Source organism: Equus asinus, chromosome 16 (genome assembly GCF_041296235.1).
Source record: "Equus asinus isolate D_3611 breed Donkey chromosome 16, EquAss-T2T_v2, whole genome shotgun sequence".
In the NCBI taxonomy this organism is placed as follows: Eukaryota; Metazoa; Chordata; class Mammalia; order Perissodactyla; family Equidae; genus Equus; species Equus asinus.
This window is the reverse complement of record NC_091805.1, coordinates 17,671,908-17,696,096: the sequence shown is the minus strand read 5'-3', so window position 1 is coordinate 17,696,096 and position 24,189 is coordinate 17,671,908. Positions and strand designations below refer to the sequence as shown.

At 36.9% G+C, this 24,189-nt stretch overlaps 1 protein-coding gene across 2 annotated transcripts in view; it reads right to left on the bottom strand.

The window, feature by feature from the left end:
* The window catches only part of ADGRL2 (adhesion G protein-coupled receptor L2), a 594,466-nt gene extending 571,514 nt beyond the window's left edge, over positions 1 to 22,952 (bottom strand). For both annotated transcript variants that reach the window (XM_070486667.1, XM_070486675.1), the window contains exon 1: positions 22,725 to 22,952. The gene's annotated coding sequence lies outside the window, so the exon portion shown is untranslated. The remainder of the gene's footprint in view (positions 1 to 22,724) is intronic.
* Positions 22,953 to 24,189: the final 1,237 nt, after the last annotated feature.

The window sequence follows — 24,189 nt, the reverse complement described above, 5'->3', positions numbered from 1 at the left end:
AAAGGCGTGGAGTTGGACAATTTTTTCTTCTCATTTCTGCTAGAAAGCTACTACCATGACATCTATAGCAGTAAGCACTCTTGTGAATTGCAGAATCCATATCATGTCACAACATCAAGGACAACTTGGGCTCGTGGAAAGTCTGTATTGGTGCGTGCATTTGTTGTCATATGGATTTAGCTTGTGCCTAAGTCAATAGATACAATTTAACCACATTAAGTGACTTAACTAGTTTTTGCATGTGTGTGCTTTCTAAATTTAATTACCCTGTTTAATTTTCTAAAATTAAGTACCCTGTTTAATTTATATTCCAATCTGATTTCCAACCAATTGGTGAATTGATCCTGGTTAAAATGCTCTCATATAATCTTCAGGGAAGTGATATTAGGTTTTTCATCATAATGCATACTAAGTACTCACAGTTTCTACTCTTTTTTTTTATATTTAGTAAATGTCAATAAATCTATGGCATGTAAAAGGGCACTGCTAACATGGCAGCTATTTGATTTCTATACTTTGTCAAATATATGTACCTCTTTATTCAATAATCTTTAAAGGCAATGCTCATTGTGGTTTCCCATTCATGATACCTGACCTTTCCTTAATGTCAAACATTATTTTCCACTAGCAAGGGAATAAAGTATATTATTTATATAAAGCTAATAATTATTTGGGGAAAATAAATATAACGTGGAGGCAATAATCATGAAAAAATGAGCATTTATTCATTACTCCATCATGCTTGTAATTTGATTTATTATTGTCTGTATTTCTCCTGCCTGGCTACCCTGGTCCCAAAATATAAAGAAAAAATAACATACCCACAAAGGGTCCAAATTACCTAATTATTATTTCAGAGCTTAACTAGTCACATGAATTAATTCCAAAACCATCTATTTTATTTGCAAATGTGAAATCTCTTTCTAAGTCACCTATTGTCCTTAGCATTCTTGCCTATTTCTTATTACTCAGGGCAGTTCCATACTATTCGATTTTTTTTTTTTTAAAGAAATTAAGTAAGGTATGAGTATAGGGAAGTAAAGAGATCTAAATGTCCAAAATCCTTCCCTTTTCAACTGATGCTTTGGTTTGGTTTAGATGTAAAGTAAAATACTCATTATCATCAAATATTTATTGAGAGCACACAATTCACCAGGAACTGTGCCAGACACTATAGGACACCCAAACAAGTTTAAGATGTGATTCTGGTACTCATGAAAGGTGTGACTCAATCACGTGTGCTTCTCAACCACAAATTAATCTATGTTGTTAAACTTTACAATATTAGCAACAACAGTTATTAATATGTGTTCTGAGTTCCTCAAAAACATCCTCTGAGAAACCCTTACAGGTTTTCTCAAATGCACATAGCAGGTAACAGCAAATGCAGACCTCATACACTTCTTTACACTTCTACGTGGTGCAGATGTCAGCCTCCAAAAGTGTGAAGCAGTTCTTTCCAGGGCATGACTGGAATGCATTTGTTGTTGACTGATACATCTGTTGGCAGCCAGTAGAGATGATGATTAAGTATGCCATGTGCTAACAGCTTTTGTGTCCCTAGACGATAATGGCAAGGTATAATAGGAAAGATCCATTAATTTGACTAAATTTTAAAGAAATCTCAGTTTAAAAGAATAGTTTCTGACCTATGGAAATCCACATTCTCCAGATAACCAAACCCTGTAGCATACTTTGACTCTGATCAAGGAAGAGACCTTAAATATTTTTGGATTTATGTTAGATAAATTAGAGTTGCATTCTCTGTATGTTCCCCAGCAATAGAATACTCCCAAGGAAGTGTGCATACATGTTAATATAAAAACGTGAGACTTCTCTTTTCTTTAATCAGCTGTGACCTACACATGTCATCAACCAGGCAGCATATCACATGTGTTTCATTCAGTGACATGTGACAGTTTTAGAAATCTGTTTGAATTAATCCCCATTGGGTCAGTATTTGAGATTATCTTCTGACCTTATTTTTCTGTAAAACGTCAGCAGCATATTTCAGATATTTTTGCTCATCCTCATCATGATGATGAGATGCTAAACACGGTTGGGAAAATTCATATTTTAATAGTCTTTAATCTTGTGATGTTTTAGTTTATTAGCTTATGCCAAATACCAGCCAGAAACTAAAAAGCTTCTTGGATGAGTAAATATATTGCCATTTATTTAAGAGCAATTTAATCAAAATGACAATTTTCTTTCTATTTCACCTTGACTCAAATTAAAAACTGATCATCAGAAACGTGAAAAGGAAAAGAAGGAAATTCGCACCAGCAGAGTTGTCAGATGACAATTAATCTGTAAAGATCACAGTTTCTAGAGCAATATAATAATGTGCTGGTAAGTACAACGTTTCAGGTGAAACACAATAGGAACATTTGATAGTGTGAAACCAACAATTTTCTCTCTGATTCTCTTAAGCTTTGAAAATAACAGTTGCTTAAACCATAGACACCTATCACCTCAAAGTTTCTGAAATGAAAAATAAATTGGCACCTAAAAAACAGTTGGTGGTTTGGGCAGTTTTGATTAAATCAAATTATTTTAAAGTTGCACTTTATATTTGGAGCTTTTGCTTCTAAAATACAATACCACTCAGGCAGGTATACGAAGCTAACAGATCTTAGCAGAAACTCCATCTAGCTTTTGGAGAAATATTTTGCATTAGATTTGAGGTTACACGTCCTCCAAATAAGCCACTTTGGAAGCATATTTAAGGAGCAAATTTAAAGATTATGTGGCAGAGACTATTAACTGCCCACCTAATATATATTTTTGTCCTCTTCCTGAGTAACAGCATCCCTATATTTTTGGGAACAGCAATATGTTTGTCTACAAAACTATCTTTCAGCCTCTTTTCAAAACTGGGTGGATAATGAGATACAAATATGAGTCTTTGGATGTGTGGTGGTGGTGTTCTGAGAAGAATGCAGTAGGATGATTCTACAGGCCCTTTTCTCCTTCCCCTCCCTGGTGTTTGGAAAAAGAACGTAGTGGCTAGAGTGTTGGTGCTGTGTTGCAAACATAAGGCAACCTTAAAGAAGGGAAGCCAACACGCAGGGTGGCAAAGCAGAAGCATGGATGACTCGTGACTACAGAGCCGCCATATGACTCCTGGGCAGACCACCTCCAGACTTCTTCTGCGTGAAAAAAAAAAATGTTTGCTTGCTTAAGCCACTATTAATCAGATTTTACTCTATAAGCAACCAAAATCTATCCTAATATAGATTGATAGATCCTCTATAGATCATGAAAAATAGCCTTTACTAGCAGATAACAAAGGAAATGAAAGCCTTATTTAATTAATTTTTTTTGAGGAAGATTAGCCCTGAGCTAACATCCGCCACCAATCTCCCTCTTTTTGCTAGAAAAGATTGGCCCTGAGCTAACATCCGTGCCCATCTTCCTCTGTTTTATATGTGGGACGCCTACCATTGCATGGCTTGATAAGCAGTACACATGTCCGGGCCTGGGATCCAAACCTGTAAACCCCAGGGCCACTGGAGAGGAGGGTGCAAACTTGGCTGCTACACCACTGGGCTGGCCCCTGAAAGCCTAATTTAAGTAGTTCAGGTGAAGCGCAGACTATAAAACTATAATTAAGTACTTCTGTGCCATTTGATATTTTGAGTCAATGCTGTGTCCAATAGCATTTTCCTGTGTGTGGGAGAGAGAGTAGGGTGGCTAGCGATAGCTAATTGTTGCATTGGGTGGATATAGGTATTGGAGTTGAGGTGACCCTTACCCTTGGGGAGTTACCCATGTTGAAGTATTGAAATATTGTTCCCTCCACTTTATCCAAGTGGAAAGATGTGGTGTTTACCTTGGCTACCTACTAAATTATCTTTTCAAGGTATGCCTAACCAATCCAGTTTCAATATTATGCACTCATTTCATAATAAATTTTCCAGGATGGTACAAAAACGTTTATTACATAGAAACTATAGTTCAAGAAACTAAACATTATGAGGGTGGAGTAGAGACAGAAGAAAGGAAACTTAGTTACTATTTGAGATAAGCATCCAATCTAGTACTGAGGCTTAATTTTTACCTTTCTTTTAGGGATGAATGAGAGGTTGGCTTGACTTTTACGTTTGCAAATGTCTGAGATTTAAGATTAAATCACGGTTCACTTTCAGGGGGTAACACAATTTGATGCTTCCTTTAGGCTTTACTGAGAGAATTCTTCTGGTGTCAATGAAGGTCTTAACATTTGATTTCCTCAGAAGTCTTCCTTCCAATGAAAAATGTAAACTCACCCTTCTTTGGATGAAGATTACAGCCACCTAACAGGAAGCCATTGAGTGTGTGTAGTTGGGAGGGAGTCTTCCCTTTTGAAGCTTACTGTAAAGAAATGTTGGTGCCAGGTATCTTCTGAAAAGGAAAAGGTTTGACATTCGTGGTAGCCTACCAATGCTCCTTACTGTACTTTCCAGGAAAGGGGGTAGTATTGTTCTCTGGGGAGGCACAACTTTCTAAAAGCCTTTTTATTTTTTGTAAAGCCTGTAGATTTTTTCCAAAAACTGATTTTAGCCACCATGGTATAGGGTCAGCCACCATGGTAACCTACTTCCATGGGTTATTCAAATCTAACACTGAGCAAGATCTCAAGAAACAGCTCATAGGCCTTGTCCGCAGTCCTGAGATCGTGTAACAGGATGACCTGCACATTTTAAACAGTCTTTATATTGATTCACAACTCTCTCAAAGTTTAAAATAGGGCTAAGTTGTGTACAAGAGCAAAGTCATAGAACAATGATCATTCAACATACAGAGGGCATGACATTTGATTATATCTAAGCTTCTTCAAATGCCAAGAAGAATCTGGAGAAAGATATTTGATATTGACTTTTAAAAGGTCCACATAGATAAAATTAATAAATCTTATTAAAGTTTATTTTAGGGATATTGATTTTAAAGTAGAAACGCACCCACAAAGAAAGTCCCACGATAAAAGCTAACGTATAAATTCCTTTAAACCTGTAGTTACTGTAATTATATGGAGCATTTTACAAGCAACTAGGGATGTCTTTGGATAGATAACTGAAATTTAATCAGTTTCTGGCACAAGCTGCCTTTCTTTCCCACCTCAAATTTCCAAAGCACTATTTCTAGAGCAGACCTGTTCAGATAGTGAACCTTTGTGATCACCTCTGATCTGTCTTTGAGCACTTTCCAAAAGAAAGTCTTCCACAGAGCTGCTAGAAGATAAAGAAACGGGATGCTTTTTCTCAATAGCACATGCTCTTCCTCCCGTTCCATTCCATTCTCAACAAGCTTGATTCAGGTCTACAGTCTGGATTTGATAATCACATGGAGCATTATGTATGAAATGCATAAAACATTGATGTGCTAATGTTACCACTGGAGACAATCAGATAAAGAAGGAGGCATATTCCTTTGTACTCTTAGGACATAAGTGTTTGCCCTGAACCTCTTTAAAAAACAACTCATTTCGTTTCTAAGCATTTTGGGTTTCATTTGTATAAGTGTCCTAGGCCTGCCAGTCTGCTAAAGGGAAATCTGAGTTCGAGGCAGCTTTTCAGGCAAGGAGGAACTGGAAAAATAATCACAAATGATGAATGTGGAAATTAAGCTACCTCTAGAGTTTATGTTTTACAAGTATGAAATCGATCAGTTTATCTCCCAGCTGATTTAAAACATCTCTGATTATTTCTGATGGTTCGTGATGTAATGGTCTGAAAGTCTAAATAGAATTCTTAGACTTACCTTTATTAAAACCTGAGGATCTGAAGATATAACTGTCTGGATTGATTACTAGAGTTCTGCGGTGGAGAAAAATAAGAGCTCTGAGTCACTGCTTGTCGTTCACATCTTCATCAATGTGCTTAATATATATCTGTCCTGAGAGCAAATTAATATTTTTTTCTTCTCTTCTATTATAGTTCACTTAAACTTAGATTATTTGAACATAGCTGGATTGCAGTGCGACATCTGAGTCCTAGAGATCAATTGATGGTTGGTAAAGATCATGAAGAATGGCCCATTAAAACAGTTAGTATATGACAAATAACAACGTTTGTGTTTAGTGTGGAAATTTATCAACTAGACAGAGCACTTATTCCTGAGACCCGAATGAAAGTCTACTTGAACCAACTTATTAATCAGTCAGTGCCCTCGTCTTAACAGACTGTCTTATTAAAGAGCTCGAGATATATTAAAATTGAACTCTAATGTGATAGGTACTCTCCCTGAACCACAATCACAAAGCACACAATTCTTACTGAAGATGAAAGTCTATGAGAAAGAAAAAGGAAGCTTTTCTTTCCCCTAAGGACTGGGATGTTTTGCCTCAAATCTCTGGCTCTGATTAGCTACAGTGTCTATCATGGGATGCCTGGCTATGTGGCCAATTCTTTTTCCCACTTTCCATTTAAGGCAGGGTCACACACCGAGATATTATGACAAACCTAAAGACACGGTAATCTTTCCACCTGCCTATATGGGTCATACTGCAGAATCTTCTTAAATTTACCAAGCTTTTTCAGGGAAAAAAATATAAAGCACTACCAAGGGGAGAAGAAAGAAGATTCATCTGGCTGACTAGTGGTATTAATTCTCGTGGAGATCCTCTGGGCTTAGAAGAAATCACAGCTTCACATCCCTGTGGAGTCTGTGAGGGTAGACACCCTCAAGAGCTGTGAGTCATGGGGTTGAGCACTCATAACAGCTGGGATGAATATCATCTCAAATGACAATGCCAATCAGTGGGTATTGATTGTCTGGGAGTGCCGGCTGCAGAAGGATGCTTGAGGCTAAGTTTAAGCACAACAAGAAAGCAAGCCGTAATAAATTAGCAACACGTTCACGAGGAGAGTTTAGGGTGATAATGGAAGAGAACTCTAAGCTTCTAAGCCTTGTAGCTCACTTCTGGCGTTGTGATAACCTTCGCTTACTGGAGAGGAAAAGTGTGCACATTTCAGTAAAGAGCCAATAGCTGCTTGATGCAATCAATAACCCTTCTGGTAGAAAGGTGCCAGGGACACGCCCAGTAGCAATCAAAAATTAAAGGGTTTACCAAACACCTGTGGTGACCTAAGTGAGAATGTTCTTTGTTTTCTTCTCAAAGTTTTAAAACTTGCTATCTGGATATCTGGATGTTGAACACAATAGCATTGAAAGAGACTCAAGTTCAATCTTCCACAAAGTGCAACCATTTCCTGTAGACTTGGTCTCTGCCAGCGTAGCTACTGTGAGGAGAAACTTATCCTCATCTAAGGCCCTCCTCACTTTTTTGGATAGTTTAGTTCTTAAAAACAGTGCTTTCCTATACTGAGTTGAAATTGACCTCCTGGTAAATTTGACATTGTGGTTGAGGGTCTGCTCTTTTGAAGAACACAAAACAATTCTGCTCTCTCTTCTGCCTGGCAATTCACCAAATATTCACCCAAATAATATGAAAACTGTCTTTACAGTTTTGTGGTGGTTGTTATTTAAACAATTGACCCAGCTTCTCAAACTTATTGTGGCCAAAACAAGGCATTTGAATTTTTGCTTGAAAGTTTCCTCACCTGTTTCTCAGCAATTCTTCTAGTTATTTATACCAGAAAATGGGGGTCTTGCTTGGCACCAGATTTCCTTCTCTACAACCTCATTCAATCCACCATCAAATTCTCTTGATATTACTTCTAAAATATCTTTGAATCTCTCTTTTTTATTCAATCTCCATCTTCTCCACTTGAGGCCAAACGACCTTTCTCTCTTCTTGCCTCTTCTGCTGCAACAGCCTCTGAAGTGGTTTCCTCACCGCCTCTAGCCCCTTTCCAATACATCATCCAGACAAAGCCAAAAGGATCTCGGTAAAAAGCAAATCTCCTTGCCTTACTCTCTGCTTAAAGTCTTCATAGCTTCTCCTGGCACTTAGAATAGAAGCCTTAATGTGGCTCCAAAGGGCTATAAGAGTGTGGCCCTGCTTTCTGTTCACACCATTCTTTCTTATTCATTGATGTGCTCTAATCACCCTCTCCTCTTTCCTTTCCTCAATTTTACTAAGCTTTTTTCCACCTTAGGAACCTTGATTATGATACTTTGCATATGCTATTATCATTGTTTGAGATCAAGCCTACCCCCCACCTTTATTTATTTGATTTAAATGTCGTATCTTTAGAGAGCCTTCCCTGACAATACACCCCATCCCAATTATAACAGATCAGTTTATTTTTTTATTGTAGCTTTTTGTTTCCTTCCTTATCCCTATTTGTTATCAAATGTTAATTTGCATGATTATTTATTTAAAGTCTTGTCTCTTCCTCTTGACTTTAAAGTCCATTAACAAAAGGGTAAAAGATGTTTTTTTTGTTTTCTCTGTTTATTTTATACTTAAGCACAGTGCGTGCCAGAGAATGTCAATAAATATTTATTGAAATATATCCATATCAATTTTTTATTATATCTCCCCTTAGTCTTCTCTCTTCCTTTTTTTTAATCTTAATACTATTTTTTTTTAAAGATTGGCAGCTGAGCTAACATCTATTGCCAACCTTCTTTTCTTCTTCTCCCCAAAGGCCCCCAGTACATAGTCGTACATTCTAGTTATGAGTGCCTCTGGTTGTGCTACGTGGGACGCTGCCTTACCATGGCCTGACGAGAAGTGCCGTGTCTGCGCCCAGGATCCGAACCCACGAAACCCTGGGCCGCCAAAGTGAAGCATGCCAACTTCACCGCTTAGTCACGGGGCTAGCCACTAGTCTTCTCTCTTCTAAGCCAAATGCTTTGGTTCCTTTATTATTCCTCATGTGACATAGTTTTTAAACTCCTCTCCAACTTGGCCACATATTTTTTGACACACTGTTTTTCAATGTTCTCCTTTAAATACAGAAGACTAATTGCAGTATGTTAGATGTGTTCTAATAATTAGAGAATTTAGTGGGACTATTCTTCCAACTGTCCTTCTTACAATGTTTATTAATTTAGCCTAAGGCGGTAGTATGCTTTCTTAGCTGCTGGATCTCACCATTGGTGCAAATTAAACTTGATTAACCAAAATACGTAAATCTTTTTCTCCCTAAGTTTCCCAGCCAGAGAGCCCCATTTAAAGTTGTGCAATTTAACATTTTTAACTGATGTACAGAATTATCACTTATCTTGTACTAACTTATATTTATTGCTTGTTGTCATATATAATATTGATTAAGTTTTTTCAGGTTTGTTTCATGTGTAACCTGGATATACGTATTTTTTTTGTTTGCAATGAATGTAGGAAAGGTGAAGGCCCAAAGACAGAGCTCTCTGTTTTACCCCTTCCTCATCCCCAGGTAGAAGTTAAGGATTCACACTAGTTGGTTCATAATATATATTATATGTATATAGACACACATGCTGTATTACATTATGTATTATATATAATTATATCTATAATATACAATTATATAATATGCATAATATGTATATACAATATAATTCATATATATTTTAATAAACAAGTTTTTTTTAAATTTCAGCATTTGTATTTTAAATATGTTGGTAAAAGAGTAGTAGCCCTTCCAAATATATAGTCAAAGTATTTTATTTCCTGAAGTTTTGAAATGAGTGCTGTGCCTCAATTATTTTAAAATTAAAACAAAAATTTTAAACTATTAAAGTCTACTAGTAACCGTACCTTATGAACTTCACCTATATATGTTTATAGAAAGATTGAAAGAATAGTTCCAAGAAATATTTGACCTCGAAGGCCTAGAAGACAAAATGGTACATGGATCTTAATTTCCTTTTTAATTATTGCCTTACTCTAAGAAGTAAAATTAATGAATACAGTTTTAAAAACTCATGGTCATTTGTCTCATGATTATTTTAGCCTTTATAGAACCATTCGCTAGAAATGTTCATTATTTCAGTCCCATTCAGAAAGGATTCATTGAGCCTGATCTCTGTGGTCAGCCTGTAGAAATGCTATTCTCAAAGACAGGTTTGGCACAGTGGGCTGTTGGGATCAGTGGAGGAGAAAGGATGGAATTCTCCTAAGTTTAAGAAAAATTTGCATATTTCACACCTCCCTTATCTGTGATGCACCCTGTTAAAAAAAAAAAAACCTGGTTTTGTGTTTATGATTATGTTGTTCTGAGCCACGGCAGGACAAGGAGATAGAGAAAAAAATGGTGTTGGGTTTGCTAAAGAAGCTTTAAGTCTGGAACCTACTCTCAAAAATTCCTTTAAACAAATTTGCAAACAACATCATAAAATTGGTGGAGGGTAAAATGAATGTTACATGCAACAGAGGGATGGAAGTAGGAGAAAGAAGACAGAATTAGAATAGTTAAAGAGTATGAGTGATGTTGAGTATTATGACTGCAATAAGAAGAAAGCATATAAGAGAATTTATTTTGTAAATTTTTTTTCTAATATAAATCCAATTTTAAGTTATAGGAATGTTATTTGGTATATTTCTCAGATTATAAAAGAAATCTTGGATTTTATAGTGCCCCACCACTGCTACTATTACTAACATGGTTACCTCTGCAGCTACTCCTGTGTTGATAATAGACACCATTTATTGAACTAACATGTGTTCATGGGCACGTAAAAAATTCCCTTTTTAAATGCCAGTTCATTTGTTTATACAACAGCCGTGTGAGGTAGGTATTAGTAGATGTCAGTATTGTCCCCATTTTGCAGACGAACATGAGGCTTAGGGAGTCAAACGCCTTGCTTAAGGTCTTATAGCTTCTAAATGGCAGAGCTATTTAGAGATCTATGGAACATAAATCCTTCTGGTTCTGAATCTGTGCTCTTAATCTTTAAGCTCTATTGAAGTAAATTTTTTGCTATTTACCCAAATTAGCTGCTTACATTGTTATTTATTCATCAGAGACATGTCAGATTGTGACTTCATTCTTCCTCTTCGTGAAATAATAAAGGGACACAGTATTGCCAAACTGCAGAGTTATCAACGTTCCTGTTGAAAGGTGTAACAATTGATGTAAAAAGTAATCCTGGACTCTCATTGATTAATATCAATCAATAAGTTAGCTAATCACTTGTTATTCAATTGTGCATATGTATTTTCATAATTTGATACTGTTATTGACCATATTTGAATCCAAAATGCAGAGATAAAGAAAACATAAAGCACAGAAATAACAGTGATTGCGTTAAAGGCATCCATGTTCCTTAGAGGTGGAGAGTGTTTTTTCCTATTTTATTGCAAATATAATATCTGACATTTTAAATATAAACAATCATTAGAATTAGAAAAACTTAATGTTGTAAATGTGAAAATATGCCTCATTTAGGTACATGTATATATTCCTGATTTTATTTTGGAGTGTCTTCATTAAAATGTATACCTTCTTGAAAAAAAAAATATATGCAATCATGCCATGTTTCATAAACACATGATTAAGTTTTAAAACACATCCAGCTATATAGATATAAATAAATATGCAGACAGACTCCCTACTTAAAAATGGTTGTGTTTCAAATTTCTAAAAAAATAGTTATGTTTTTAGGCCAGCAACTACAATTTGTATATTTAATCCACAATGCTTAGAGTAGATCTTAAGTGCTGTTTAAGCTAAACCAAACACCCTCTACAGTATTGTTTCTAGAGATAAGCTTGATTTCATTCAACAACAAATCTTAATAAGACAGTTATGTCACAAACTGTGCTAGAAGTTAGCAATACAAAGTACAATTCTCAGGAGATTTATAGTCTAGTGTGGGATACAGAAAGGCAAATCAATCATTAGAGTTCAGAGGCATACAGCGGTGTGGTAACACAAAGCTGTGTCATCATACTTAGAAGACACATCAGCAGAAATTTCCAGAGTGAGGTGATGGTGATCCCTGAGGGTTCCTAGGGGTGAAGAGAAGTTAGCCAGACACACATTGGGATGATGTGAAGTTAGAGTGTGGAGAAAGAGGTACACATAATGAAGAAACATCTCCCTCTTTCTTATCAGAGAGGGTTTTTCATCCACGGGGTGATTGACATTTTGGGCAGGATAATTCTTTGTTGTGAGAGGCTGTCCTGTGCATTTAGCAGCATGCCTGACCTCCACCCAGTAAAGGTCAGTGATACCGAGACCTGCCCCCTCCCCCCTCCCGGCCCCAACTCAAACCAAAAATGTCTCCAGATATTACCAAATGTCCCCTGGGAAGCAAAATCACCCCTAACTGAGAACTACTTCTGTAAGCAAAAAGAGAGACAGCTATCTTTGGACACTAGATGAACTTGCTAACTCCACATTGACAAAAAAAAGGGCAAATCATATTGGCATTCTCCCAAGTTGCTTCCCAGATACCCTAAATTGCGGTGGGTGAGAGAGAGTTATGTGGTTTCTTATGTACTGCCCAGCTACCTGAGATCTAGTATTTACAATTCAGGGATCGCCCATTTATATGTATAAATATAGGTACATACACATACATACAATGCAGAGACATAAATCAGAACATATCTAATTGACCATGATATTTAATGATTATCCAGCTTTCATTCCTATGTCTTATCGGAAAAAAACTTCATCAACTTACCAGAATACAATATATGTCTCTTGGCAGAAATAAGAGTTGACTCAGCCTTACAAATACCATGATACTGCATGAATTTCAAGAGTCTCCTTAAAGGGGAAACATCTATTTAGGAAGTTTCATTATATTCTTCTTTAAAGAAAGAATAAGCTATGAAATGATAAAATATGATTGGTTTAGTACACAATATATCCAACTTTAATCATTTTCTAAATCCAAAGATATTTTTAGATGAAAGCAAAGGAGGTCATTTCCAAATCATTTTGTGAAACTTAAGCCTACCCAGAGGAAAGGTAATTTTGTTTGATCCTGAACATCAAGTGAATTTGTTCACCAAACCAGTTATTCCAAAAGGTAATTAGAATAATGTAAAATTGATCCGGTATATGTTTAACAAAATTAACTAATTATAATCTGCTTAAACCATTTAACCTTTATAGTTCCTATAAAATGTTTGATTTTCTTTGGAAAAATAAACAATGTGCTTTAAAAAGCTGGTGCCTCCTTGTCTATCTTTCTTTTCTTTTTTTTCTTGGTGGATGATCCTATGCTAAGATGCCAGTATAGCAAAAAAAAGTAGACAAACAATTAAGGAGAGAAAGGTAGATTTTTCTTTAAGTTGGCAGCATTTGTGAAAAAGAAAAGAAATAGAAGATAAGGAAATAAGACTTTATTTTTTACTAGTAACAGTGAGTTCCTTTACAGTAAGCACTCCAGTACTTACATCAAAACTGCAAACAAAAATGAAAGGTGTATCAATTTTCTCCTTCAGGTATTCAGATTGATTTATGGACAAAATAAGTATATACGGCAACTTAGCATTTGTTTGTTTGCAACCAGTTTCCATTTATTCAAGTCATTGTCAAACATATCTTCAAAACTTCAACAAATTGAAAAAGTCTAATTGTCTGTCACTGGCTACATCTATTTTATGCTTATCCATTCTAATCACAAACAGAAATACCAAGTAGATGTTAAGACTCGGAAAGGTTTATAGGGGCTCTTAAGTGTCCAGGAGAGGTATAAAATAGTTAGGTAAGAGAAGAAATGCAGTGTGACAGCTCCATCCTTTAAAAAGAGAGGAAGAGCTAGGAACTACCTCAGGGAAAAAAATGGGAGCAGTAACCACAAGTCCTTAGGGACTTCCTAATCCACATCTGTCTATTATTATTTCATTATAACCTACTACTTTATTTGGGAGATAAAATTGCCATTTATGTCACTCCTAAAACCAAATGACATTATAAAAGACACGTAGTGGTAAAAGAGTTAACAGAAACAACCGTCACTACGACACAGAGACAAACAAGTTATACACTGGGGAAAAAAATCAGAATATTTTTGATGGCAGCAAAGCAAGTCACCACCTCTTCTACTGAGGGTAATTTGTTGATTCATGATTTCCACTTATCCAATGATATTGAATCACATGAACAAATCTCTACATCTAATCAGATTTTTTTTATTGAATTGTGACCTTTAATCCACCTTCTTCTTGATTATGAATGACAGTGACCTTTATCTAATTTAAAGCAGCACTCTGATGCAAAAATATGCAAACTACTCATGTAAATTCTGAATCAAACTGAAGACGTGCATAATCTACTGGGGAGAAATTATTTCAGAAGACATTTATATTAAGGCCGAATGAGGTATTCGAGAGTAAGTGAATTAGTCAGCGTACGAATGGTTGGTCGGCAGAGTTGTAAAGACCAAATGCTGTTTGTATTTTCTCAGCTTCTATTTAGAAAACCGAAATGTCAATATACATATCAATTTTTATTATTCTACTCAGCACTTTATGGCATTCGGGAAATGATCACAATGTAATAAAGTCAGACAAAATTATTTTTCAGAGGGGTTGGCAAACTGTGCCTGAATATTCAATTCGTTTTCATTTCGATTCATTTTCTGCTGCACAAAAACCTGGTGAAATTCAGCCAAGGCACGCGGGCCATGTTGACTTCCTGATCTTGCTTTATTTCCTTAAAGAGGAACTTCGTGCCCAATAGAACTGGCAGTCAATAGTGTTTCTGGCATATATTTAGAAACGATTATCTCAAGGAAAAAAGTTAAGAGAATAAAAGAAGCCTGTTTGCCATGAGAATCGGATGAACATCCTGTACCAGACCTACCTCTCTTGATTCTCTTTCTTTGCAACAGCTCTTTCCTTTTTCTGTGGATTAATACAAATGGCTCTGAGCTGACATTACTGAGGGCAAACCCTGCCCTGGGCACAAACTAACATGCAGCCTAATCCTGTAATCCACTCTCCCCTTTCTCAAGCCATTTCATCCTACGCAGAGCTGTTAATGCAGACTGGATGCTGGCGCTTCCCAAATTCTACTTCACTTTCTATGTATACAAAAACACACAAATATAAGCATATCACACATGCCTAAAACACACAATCCACACGTCTGCTTTTTATTACACAGAGACACATGTATACGGGTTTACACGTGATAAAGACTATGTCACAGCAGGAGGCCATTGAGAGCATTTCGCTGTCAGAACTCCACCAAACTGTACCTGGCATGAGCATGTACTTTCCCGATTAACACCAGGGGGTTGTCAGATTGCTATATCTGAAATAAACAGATTTGCCCTGACAGATAATCAGCATTTTGCACTGCCTAATACATGTTTATCTTCCACTATTGACATAATTACACTAAAAGTGCACTTAATATAATCTTTCATAGGAAATTAAACAGGTTTTAATGATACACTTATAATGGATTGGGGACAGAGTAGAGGGAGAGAAATATCGATAGTAGATGTTTGGGGAGAACACATACATGAAGCAATGAAGAGGCAATCAATGAGCATCGGAAAAAATCAATGACAGTCTGTGTTTAAGGAATTCATTTACATAGTTTCCAAAGAAATCAGAAAAATCCTGCAAGGCTGTGAAATACGCTCCTGACTTTCTCATGTCCTGATGCTTCTTTTCTTCTGATATGTGCTCAACTCATACACAGAAAAGGCTAAAAAAAAAAAAGATCCTCCTAGGATGGATTTTATATTTGACTAATTCATAGTCAACTCTTCCAAAAGTTCTCAATCTGGCTTTGGAACCACTGGAACTTCTAGTGGTGTGCACAGATCCTACTTGAAAGGAAATTCAGCAAGCTCTGCAGCTAACACCCATCGCCCGAGTGCCTGGGAGCACTGACAGGCACGCCATTTTAAGAGCCGTGGAAATTAACACATGTTGGTCATTAGGCATCAGGCCTCAAGGATATTAAATCAGGGCCTGAGAAGCAGAGGTAGGTGAAAATATTAATTTTAATCAAAATTATAAATATAAACCCAAGCATAGGAATCATCTTTCTTTAAGGATTTACCATTCACGTCTATGGTCTGTCTCCCTGCCATATGAGAAGACCTAAGAATTTTAATTTTAAGGATCCGACCATCCTCAGATACTATGTTAGTAACAGTAAGAAAACATCAGTGCTTTGTTGTCCTGTGAATCTCTTTTCTTTTCTTAGCTACAAATTAAAATTAAGCCATGAAACATCTAAATATATATGTCTATGAATGGGATCCAGGGTCGTGTAAATTTAATTTTGGACAGAAAACAAAATGAATATGAGGAAGTACTGTCAAAGGTCTTCCATGAGCTCAGCATTGTTTGCGCATATAGAAGACACTATTTCATTTTTTACTATAAAACTGAGAAGTGGGTATTTCTATTGCTAGTTTACAGATGAGGAGGCTGAACTTCAGAAAGATTAAACAATACTCGCCGTGGCTGGGATTCCACCTCAGGTCTGTGTGACTGAAGCTGGTGCCTTTCCTGTGCCATTACCCTTCCTCTGTAAATTCGTTTCACGTGATTTTAAAAACCTTTGATTTTTGTTTTCCTATCAAAGATGCAGACTTTAAATCACGGTCCTATATCTCTTTTTATAAATTAGAAATCAGCATTCACAGTTACCTGCAGGCTGTTCCGTCCCTCTCTGAATCCAGCGAAATCCCAGGAGCCAGTCTGCAATGGCTTTTCACTTGCTAATCAGAAGGATTTCACAAATGGTCTTTAACATCTCCATGGCTAAGGGCCTAAAAGTGAAATGACCAAGAGCTGAGACAACCAAAAGCCTCTAGCCTGAGGCCAGAGCACCCCAATGGGGAGGGGCAGCCATATGTTCAGTGCCTTTACTCTGAATCTTCTGAGGATCTGCGAGATTTTTCTTTCCCCTGGGCCCTGGCCCAGAAGGGGATAGATGGGGAGCCCTGCATGCTACCCATGTTGGTGAGCCCCAAACTGCTTTTGCTGCTTCACTCCTGCCAGCACTGCCTCCTGAAGCCCGTGTCTTAGGCCACACATCCCTGGCCTTTTCCCAGGAGCGCCTTGGCTGCCAATTGTCCCTTTTAAGCTGTCCTGAAACCCACTCCTGACCGGCCCCATCTCCATCCTGCGTAGGCGTTGATGTCTGCCTGGGTAAGACTGGATTTGCCAAATTCCTTTTAGAATTTGATTTATAGTTGTAAGCTCTCTTTGTGGGATCTCTTATTGGATTGACTGTTTTATAGTTTGCCTTAAAAGCCCCCTTATTTCCTCTTTGCTTTCATCCTTACTTAGGACCCCAACCCCGCTTAGTGTATTCATTCCCAGGGAGCCAAAGCTTCAGGCCAAAGAATAATTTCTCTTTGAGATTAATTACTATTTCTGTTCCATTTATAGTGTATGAAGATTTAATGATAGAAGTTAAAAAGCTGTAAACTGTGGTTAATAAGAAATGCCAAGGTCTGAATTCTTTAACTTCTTCTAAACACTTCTCTCTTCACTTCTCAAGATATCTCTCTTCCCCATGCCTCCACTACCTACCAAACTGCCTTATTTTCTCTGTCTTTTTTCTTCTCGTCCTGCTCTCATCTTTCACCTCAGTTCTTTCCCCAGGTGCCTCTCCCTTTAACTTCCAAAAGAAGAAGTCATATGTATATAATTTTATCTATTGAAATAATCTCTTTTCCTGTTGTCGTTTTTAAAATTGAGCACGTGTAAACTTTCATTTGCCGTCAGAGCTTAGGCCCAGTGTCTAGAATATAGCTGAGTCTTAAGTAATGTTTTGAGTAGACAAGTGGTCCTCTTTTTGCCCTTGAAACAAATTTTTAAAAATATATGATCTAAGCTAACTAGATTTTTTAAAAAGTTCAATCAATCATTCAAATATTAATCAAGAATAGTCTCTGGCCTTAATGCTGAGCTAAGGTCTGTGAAGGGCACTGGGCAAGGATGATCGTTACCCCAGTTAGCTTACAAGCTATTGGGGATACAAGAGTATGACCCATAAAACAACTGGGGAAATATGAGGGAAAAAACCACAATTAGAGGCTGAGTTGTGCAGTGTAAACTGTAGGTGCTATGAACACACAGGCAGGAGGTCTCAGTGACTGTGGTACTTGATTAATTTTTCTGGGAAAAGATTGATAGGAAAGTAACATGTATAATAATAGCCATCAACAAACAAACAAAACAAATTTCCAATCCTGGTTTAAGACTTTCTATCAATTTTGACTTTGCTTTCCAAACTGTGGATCTTATAAGCTAGTGAAGTTTTATTTTTGAGGCAAATGTTGATAACTGTCCGGTCTCAATTGATGGCTAATACATTTGAGACGGAGTTATCTGAATATTTTTTGCCACTGCAAGCTTTCCACAGGGAGTAAAATCCTTTCATTTTATTTTTAGTTTCAGGAAATTGACATCATTTTAGATAGGAAATTCAGTTATGTACCGGAAGAACTGAGCGAGGACAGACATGTTCTTCAAATGGTTTAAGGTCGTTTTGACTCCTTTGACTGTTTCTATCAACACCGCTCACAGCCACCATGTCCTCTTTTCCTCCTGCCCCGCTTTTTTTTTTCTCAAGGTAGGAATATCAACCAAGTAATGGAGAAATCAAATCTGAAAGGAATGTCTCACAGGCTAAGGAACTCACTCAGCAAGAGATGATGGAAGGGTAAGCTCAAATTTAAATTAATTCCCAACCTTCCCTGTACCAATGGTCGATGCCGAAGTTGGCTAATCCGGGCCAAAGTGATATATTAAAATAACTTTAAAGATAGGTTCTCAGGCTTTCTGCCCGCCAGCAGATAGGGGTTCTGGATATATAGGGCAGTCCATCTGCCTGATACTTCAAATAAGATCTAAAAAGAATGCTGGTATCACAGAATGGCATCGAAATTGTTTTTTCTTCGTTCCTCGAGAAATGTGTAGCTTGCTCAATTGCTACTGACCCATGTTCCCCACATTTCTGCCTCTTGGTTATGTGTTGATACTGTTTAGAATTTTGTTTATATTACATATTTGATATTCAAAGGTCAAACGAACACAGTCTTTGAATCAGATTCCTACGAGTTCCATGTATAATAGTCCATCTCTTCACACTGGGAAGAAAAACAGTAGGGGACAGTTCAAGCTAGCCCAAATAAACAGAAGCAAAACCACAAACACTTCCCTGTATAGACCCGTTGTTGCTCATTTCTCCTTAAGGAGATAACACCTTCTGACACAAGGACAGATCATTTTATTCAGTGATTCAGAGTCTGACCATTTAAAGACAAATTTTCACTTCATTTGTTTTCTTTGTATGCTTTTCTAATGTGCCGGTATATTTCGACTGGGGGAAATTTTCATTCAGATGCGTCCAGTGGAAAGAAAGGCAAGGAAAAGGGCTTTCCTCTACTGCCCAGGAGATTTTGAAAAAAGACATGACAAGCCAGAAGAATATATTTTTTCTGATGGGAACAGTTGTTTGCGTGAAAATTTTAATTGTTACCAGAACTTCAATGAAGTTGCAAGGAAGGTAGTTAGATAAAGCCTCAGGTTAATTTCCATCGTTACCAAGCACTTTACACCACTGAAAAATTCCAAACATATAAAGAGACATCAATCTTGTTCTTTAGACAGGAAAAAAAAAAAAGGTGTGTGTGGGGGGGCAGCACTTCAAAGGCTGTCAGTAGACAAGTCAGTCAATTACAGATCTGATTTAGTTCTTAACTCCTTGAGGTAAAAGACGAATGTTCTGCAAGAGTAACCATCCTGCACGCATTAAATGAAACAACTTTAAAAACTCTGCTATAATGTTAATACAGATAGAAGTGAAGAGCTATGAAAAGAGTTGAAAAATCCGAATCAGATATTCGAATCAAGACGATAAGTGGGTAAATACAAATGTTTTGCTCTGGGGAGGGGTGTCCTCATTATCTTTAGTCATCTGAGCCAATTAGCCAGGAAGGCATTATTGTGTGATGTTTCGAAGCCATTATGAGAATAAACGGGTTCAAATCCTAGTTTTGACACAACAGTGTGGCCTTGGCTAAGTTACTGAACCTCTCTGTACCTAGATTTTATTATCTATGGAATGGGGTGATGGTTCCATCCACCTGACCTGATAGTGTTGTGCCGATTAAGTTAATACAGATAAAAGAATTAATATCTGCTGAGGTTTTACTTAATATTATGATCAATTCATACACAGCAACGAGTTTCATGATGTAGAAAATATATGTGGTATGATACAGTCCTTCCCGAGACATTTTGCATGTCTGCAGATGATCTGGGCATTGAATGTCTGCTGACGAAGCACATTATCTTCCCTCAAGCAGGGTTGCAAGTTTCTCTGGCCCCACTGAACACTCCTGAAGTTACAGAGAACTTATTAACACCCTCCATAGCATCCTTTAAGATGATAATTTATCTTTTTTAACTGTATTCAATAAAACCAGCAGAAAATGAGCCAGGTGGGAATAGCCACATGATATTACACACAGCTACAAGGTTTACCGGTTCTATAGATTCTGCTGCAAGGCGCACTAAAATGGAGTGAAATGTAACTTACCTTGAACAGTTGCTTGAATGAGTTACTAGAGGAATGGCAAGCTTACAGATGAAGCAAAAGAAACCTACGGGAGTTGAAGGTTATGACCAGTTTATTTAGGATGCACAGTGAAACCTAACTTAAGGCATACAAGTTAGGTCTTTGGGGAGTTTCCTAGGAGGTTTGCAAACAAATGTGAAAGTCTATAAAATATGTGCTTTTGAAATAACTCTGTATAAATGTGGTTTGAGATTCCATGGGGAGAATACCTTCATACGTATCAAACACTGATAATTTGGTTGAAAAAGAATGCCTTGTTGTTTGCATTTTCTCTGTCCCCAAAAGATCTCCCTGGCCACTTTTTACCTCTCTCCTCAGCTTGACTGCTGACAGAGTATTACATGGCGTTCCTTTGTTCTGAAAGGGCATCCTTTAGTTTCACACTAGTCTCAAGTTCACACAACCAGGCAATCCCACACACCTTTCCATCTGTTAAGGTTTTCCTGTGCTCTTCTCAAACTTGTTTTAAATATGAGAGAATCACCCTCTTCCTCCATTAGTGACGAATTCTTTTCTTTCCCTGTAATACTGAAGATGTGAATGGAATCCTCCAGTGACAGTGTCTGGGAAGAAGATATTCATGGGCAACTACGTGATTCGAATAGATAAATTCAATTAGCCCATCCTGGGAAGCCTCAGTTTACTTTACCACTCAGTATTTCAAAGAGTTTTCAAGAAATTCTAATTACTGCATAAGAAATAAGTCAAATTCCTCTTCTCTCACTGTGAAGGGCTTTTATTACCCACTGCTATAAAACATATATCTTTTTTTTTTCCTGTTGCTATCCTAGCAGAGTAGCCTGCATACCAATAGGATCACTAAAATGCCACGAAGCAGAACATATTTATCTGTTAAATTCTATGTACAGTAACCTAACAAATGCCGGAGACAGAAAGATTGCCCTCTGCACAGTAATACTTGTGTAGATGTCTTCTTTATGCTAACAATGACAGGGCTTCATGCCTTGTACTGTACCCAAAAATCAGGGTGCATTTTTTTTTCCAATGGAAGACTCTGTATCAAAAAGAAAAAGAACTGCACATTTTGGGCACTGAGATATTTTATGTGGATAATAAATCTTTTCCTTCGAACTCCACTAACTACAAGTATCTACTTAGAAGATGAAATCTAAGATTTATGTCATCAGAACTATTCAATATACCAGAGGATCATTTTTTCTTCTTTTCAAGACTGTCAACTTTGTTTATTGTTTATATTCAATTTCCTACTACACAAAGGTTAAATAGTCTTATCATACCCACACGCCAAACTTTCTTAGAAAAATAAGGTAATAAATGCAAAATTATATTAATAAGGAGTGCTTTCAAAGACATTACATTTATTAAAATCTAAATTGTAACTGGAATATTATAATTATATTTGTACTAATCAAAAAGATCTTTGAGACTGTAATTTTATGACATTTACAATGTTTTAAAATTGAAATGACTGAGGAATGATTAAAATATTATGACAAGTAACTTCAAGGAAGCACATACGAAGTAATGTAAGCCCAGGAATTGCCTTCATAAATCAGCATGCACATCGTCAAATCTGTTGGCCTCTTATATGCATCTTTAATCCAAACATAACCATTTGGCTATTGAAATCAGTCTTAAAAAATGATATCAAACAGTATTATACAAACATACCCTTCTTTTCAGCCTTGCCACGTTAAACTTTTTCATAACGCAATTTCAGTCTCAAAACAATAAATAATAGCCTGTATAACGACAGCAACCGAATGCTAACTAATTGTAAAACTTCTGCATAGCCCAGTAACAATTTACGAATTGTGAAAAATAAATCTATTTGACAGGCCTGTTAGCAATAAGGCCTCGGCTTCTGGCTTTGCAGCAGAATGAAGTAAAATCTATCCTTTCCTTGCTGTTGTTAAAAACATTTCAACAGTTAGTTCTTTTTCACAGAAAATGCTGCAGGAAGGTTGCAGGTTAAAAAAAAAATTCTTAACACGGCTGAATTTTACACTTGGCTATTATTGGCCAGGATACATGATAAGTTAAAGCATACTGAGATTATTTTTTTTTAAGAGGGGAAACTTAATAGAAGATTGCATTTCTAGATTAGAGAGTGGACACTATAATCTTTCTGCGCATTTAAAACTGAAGCTGACTGCAGGGAAAATAAACACTACAATACCGGCACGTCAACAATTGTACCTATACGGTTAAGTAACAAAAGCGTGAGGCACCTGGAGTCACAGCATTTGTGCCTAATGCCAGCAACAATATAAAGCATTCAAGTGACATTTGATAATAAGCACACAGTGGAGGCATTACACACGTCTTTAGAAGAATCAGACTTCCTACCTTGAAAAGACAGATGGAGGTAAGTTCCTTTATAAAAAAAAGTTGTAAGGAAAGCCAGGCAGCAGTTGCAGTAAATTGAGTCCTTTCAGGCACTGTATACATACAGCAGTTCTGCAATAAGGGGAAAAATGTAATGGGAGGAGCGGCTGTGAGCGAGTGACCTCCTCAAGCTGAGTCCTCTCTGTGAACCAAGCACTGAAAGCCACTGCTCCTGATTTGCATGGATTATCTCCACTTGAACAGATACAGAGCAGATACATTTAAATTGAGCTGGCACAATGGCAAAAAGATGGAAGAGTGAATGAATGAGGGACAGCGCAAGAGAGGGAGAGAGAAAGAGAAACAGACACGAGATCGGAGAGCGTGGATAAGCTGCTTCTTTGCAGAACGGTGTCTCAGAAGAGCTACAGCTCCCTCTTCATGTCACAGTTGTAAGATAAGAAATGTTGTCATTAAGAACTGGCTAATCACAGGGAAAAATATACTCAGATTAGCTGATGCTCCATCTGATCTAATTTTTATAAACAATTTGTGACTTTCTGTTTTGTCATCAGGATTTGAGATAGCATGTTGAAAATCTTTTATTAGTAGCCAGGTAAACAAGTTTGCATAAAACTCTGAGTTTTGAATGAGCTTTGAGTTGATGGCATATATATCAGTGAGGGAACTTAGACAATTTTTTTAAGTAGAATATTTATTTTGAAAGACAATTAATTGTTGCTAACTTTTAAAGGGCTAGGGGTATATACTGTAATGTAAAAAGAACATAATATTTGAATATTTGTTAATGATTAATTATCTGAAAGGACCCAAATGTACAACTGAAGGGAGTTCTTTTTTTATCTCTTTAAGTCACTAATTCTTTTTTTTTTTCCTTATTGTCTCTTGCTGGCATTTCAGAATAGAAGAAATCCCTCTTTCTATATAATGCAGATGTATCTTTAAATATGCAATTATTCTTTGCTTTTCCATTTAACATCTTCAGAGCTTATATATTTGTATTCTCATTTTAAAAATGAGAAAGAAGAGAGTGGGGATATGATTGTAACTCTTGCAAACAGTCATTCAATAAGTCCATGGCAGATCTCGGAAGGAAAGAATAACCCTCATTTAAGAAGTTAACGTGAAGCCTGCCTTCTCTTTGTGCAAAGGTGTCTGCAGATGCCCAAGCAGCCAGGCAATTAGGTCAATTCAAAGGAGAAATCAGTCAAATCAGCTGGTTGATTGAATTGATCATAGCCTTGGGGAAGCCAGCATTAACTTGGTGTGAACCAAATGACATCGGTAACTATGTTTCAACAAATGACCTGAAAATCTCAACATAAACATGTGAGCAACATTTGTAGAGAGTAGTAAGGAGACTAGTCAGATTTTTGCTGCTGTTGGAAATCCACATCCTGTCAGGAAAGATAAAGAATTTAAACACGCTGTACTTACAGGAACTCTGACTTGATGGACAGAAGTG